Genomic DNA, 4111 nt, shown 5'->3' with positions numbered 1-4111 from the left:
TCTGTCTTTGGCAGTCTCCACAGTTCTGCGCAGGCCACAGTGGCTCCTCGCCGGGCCCTGCTCCCCGAGCTTCTGTCCAAAGGGGGTGGCCGCCCGGGCTGGGTGTGGGTGTCTCAGGCCAACGCAGGGCAGAGGGCTGGAGTCTGCCCACCTGCATCTTCTTCTGAGCCCGTCCAGGGGGTGATCATGGGGCTGGTGACCGCTCAGCTGTGGACGGTTAGAGATGGGAAGGGGGCTTCGCTCTGGGCCTCTGCTAGGGAGGCCCCTGGGTAGCCCCAGGGCCTGTCTCCCCACAGGAGTTTCTTCGCAGCCCCAGGTGGTGGCCGGAAACCCAGGGACCCGCCCTTCGTGGGGGGTGACTCGATCATCACTTGAAGGGGCATAGAAACCTTTTTTCTTCCTGTGGGTGAGAGCGTAGCCAGAGCCCTTGGAGCCGGCAGCCATGAAGACGGGTTCACTCCTGAGCGCGCTCGGCGTGGCCACCAAACATCAGGTGGGGCTTCCCCCGGAGAGACCAGCCTGACTCCCGAGCCCGCCTCCCGGCCCCTTGGCGATGGGCACCTCACGGAGGGCCAGGCGCGCCGCCACGCTGCCCTTCGGCCTGCTAATCACTGGAAATTGAGGTTCCTGGGGAAATCAGGGATGTGTGATTCAGCGACACTGTCCGCCTGGACCGTTTCCACGTTACTGCTACCTCAGTGCTCACGGAGTCCCGGCGGCGATGCTCCGAGCAGTCGCCACGTCGGGTTCTTTGGAACTGTGGTCCCTGCCAGGTGGAGCTGCTGTCACCGTGACCGGCGCCGGGTTCCACGTTCTGGAAAGGAGTTTGCTGAAGAGCAGCACTGTGCTTGCGGCGAAGAAGAGGTGTATTTTGGCCCCTTCGGGCCCCTCGGTGTCCCCTGGAAGGAGGGGCCACGCCGGAACTGCCGCGGGAGGTCAGTGCTCAGCCAGGACGCTGGGCTCCGGGAATGGAATGATGCTCCTGCTAGGACTTGACCTTGGAGTGGAAGGTTGTGCGACCGCCTTCTCAGGATGCTCGCTCCACGGGCCTCCGGCGGCGGCGTCCCGAGGTCTCCCAGGCCCACAGCACTGAGGCGCCCGCTCGCCACGCCGGAGGTTACCCGGCTCGTCTTGGTGAGCGCGCGTTCCTCCTTTCCTGCTTCCTTTTATTTATGTGACCCCCTGTTTGTCTTGTTTTGTATCTTTTTTTTTAAAAAACTGTAAATTGAACTGTGAAATATTGTACAAATAAATTATACCCTTTTTCCAAATACGTATGGAGTCTCCGGCGTCCCATTCCTGCTGGGCTGAGGGTTTTCTGCGTCGTTCACAAAAGCGCTGCTGGTTCTGAGTTGGGGTTACGCCAGGTTTTAGCGAGGAGGCCGATTCACAAAGGAGGGGTCGGTCTGATGACTGGGTCTACGCCCAAAAGGGTCCCCGTGGGCAGCGCCAGCCCTTTCCGTTACGGTTTTCATTTTGGATTCACCTCGTGAAAGGTTTTCCTTGGGATGAGGCTCACTCCACTTCAAGATGTAGCCGGAGTGCTGAGACTAGGGACATACAGATAGGCTTGTGTTCATACTTCTATAAAGAGAAGTTAATCCCTGGCCAGTTTGCTCAGTGGTCAGAGCATCGGTCCCAGGTTTGATTCCGGTCAAGGCCATGTACCTCAGTTACAGGCTCCACCCCCGGCCCTGGTCGGGGCGCATGTGGGAGACATCCAATCAATGTGTCTCTCTCACATCGATGTTTCTCTCTCTGTCTCTCCCTCTCTCTCCCTCTCTCTCTTTTTTTTTTTTTTGCATTTGTGCTATTATTCTTTTTTTATTGTTTAAAGTGTTACAAGTAGTAGTACATATGTCTCTTTTTTTTTTTCCCAATTGACCTTCCCCCAGCCTCCCCGACCCCTCGGCACATGCCCTCACCCCTCTCCCAGTCTTCCACTCTCTCTTAAAAAAAAAAAAAATCAATGGGAAAAAAAGCAAAGAAGTTAATTTGCTTAATATAAAATGACCCAACATACTTGGGAAAGCGTAAGCGTTAATGAAAGGGCATGATTTGTGCCAATCGTTTTGCTGCCTCTTGCCGCTGGGTCCGCAGGTGAGTGCCCTGCGTGGATGCCCTCCCGCGGCGTTGTCACAGGGCCAGTCCCGCTTCACGCTCCGGTCTGGTCTGGTCGGATCCCAGCGCTCTGTTTTGCGGTCCCCTGGTCCTGCCCCCGTTTCCGAGCCTTTTCTTGGCCTTGCTTGGGAAGGGTAGCGATGAAGGCAGATGCCCCGCCTGGCATCTTAGAGGACAACCACACACCCAGGAAGTCCTCTGGACAAGCGCCAGTGCCTCCCACGCCGCCCTCCCTCCCACAGCTTCACCGAGCCCCTGCGGCCGGCCAGACCGCGCGTCCAGTCAGCGCAAGGCTTTTGGTCAGTTCCATTCTCTCCAGCCCTTCATCTTGCTCGGCTCCAAACTCGGCCCCATCCCACGGGACAGCCGAGCCCCGACGTGCCTGGAGGGCCCACGAGTGGGCATCATTGCTAGTTGAGTACATCCTGCACGGCTGATGGGCCTCCAGGCCGGCGCTACAGCATGGGCAGCGGAAATCTGGGGATGTCCCTCAGGGGTGTGGGGCAGGGCTGGGGACCTCCGGGGCGGCTCAGCCCCTTGCCTGAGCCCTACTGCTCTCTGAAGGACCCCCTGCATGGACTCCAGCTACTTCTTCCCGTGTCCTGACCACCGGGGAGGGACAGTGCACTCCTCCCCTGTTGAGATCCCTGGACACCTGCTCTTTTTGGCCAAAGGGCAAGAGACTGTGGGTCCTCCTCAGGTTTACCCTGCTCCCCATCCCGCTGGGTAGACTCCCCATCTGGAGCACACACTATCAGCTTTCTTCCTCCGCCCTCTCCGGGACTACCAGGGAAATTACAGCAAAGAACCCTGGGTAACGCTGCCACCTGTGCCCCTGGTCCCCAGGTGTCTTTGCTCAGTGGCAAGAACACCTGGTACTGGAGCAGTTACTCGGGCTGGCCACCAGGAGGCGCCAGCTCCCCAGCTCCAAGGTGAGAAGCTGGCCTAAGTCTCCTAAACTTTAGGACCTAAAGGGACACGTGCCTAGCACTGGACTGGGAATGTGTGCCTTGCCCGCTTACCCTCGTTCTTAGAAAAGTCTGTGCGTACTGGTATAGCGTTCTCTTTAAATATGAGTCACGCTGGCTCCTGGGAGCGCTCCATCCTGCATCAGCCTGCAGGTGTTTGGCCCTGAGCGAGGCACCAAGGTGCTGCCTGCCCATCGTCTTGGCTTTCCCTCTTGTGCATAAATTCCCAAATTGTCCCACAGCACTGAGGAGCTAGGCGTGTCCGGAGTGACGGGAGGGGACAGCGTAACCAGCCCCCTCTCCGGCCCTGACCAGCGGTTGCCCAGCTGGGCCGGAAGCCCCTCCTCCCTGGACACGTTGGTAGAAGGTGATCCTGCCGCTCATGCCGCTCGTGCCGAGTGGGTCTCCCTGAAGGGCATCCGCTCGAGTCCTCCTCTCTGGCAGCTGGCTCACACCTCGTCGCTCTGCCTGTCCCCTGGCCTCCCCTCCTCGAGGCCTGCGAGGCTTCAGCTCACTTCCGAGGACACGGTGCGGTCCTTGTGGAACCTGCCTGCCTCCAGCTCCAGCCCGTGGCTCAGTGTCCTGCCCTGAGCTGCCGGGGCTGGGTGTCTGCGAGTGTCCCCGCTCCTCCCCGCCCCCCCACCCCCCGGCGAGACCAGGCAGCAGGAGTGGGGCTGCTCTGGGCGATCCGTGGTCAGCAGTCCCGCCTCTGCTCCCCCGACCACGGCCAGCCAGCACCCCCGCCTGCTGGGCCACCTCCCGACTCGGCCTTTATCCTGAACTCCAAGCGGGTGCCCAGGGATTTAACAGTCGGGACACTTGACCAGGGCACATCATCAACAGCTAAGGCTGCTAGCTCTACCCTGTTTCACTTCCCCGCCATTTCCCCTCAGCCTCTTATAAATAACCAGACCACGAGCTTTTACTCAACTTCCTCATTCCTACACCTGGCCCAGCCCCCCCGGGTTCCCACTTGTCATTTCCAGGCTCTCCCCCCAAATGAGGAGTGTCAGCGAAACGTC

The sequence above is a fragment of the Eptesicus fuscus genome, chromosome 3 (assembly GCF_027574615.1).
Source record: "Eptesicus fuscus isolate TK198812 chromosome 3, DD_ASM_mEF_20220401, whole genome shotgun sequence".
In the NCBI taxonomy this organism is placed as follows: Eukaryota; Metazoa; Chordata; class Mammalia; order Chiroptera; family Vespertilionidae; genus Eptesicus; species Eptesicus fuscus.
This window is presented reverse-complemented; position numbering follows the sequence as displayed.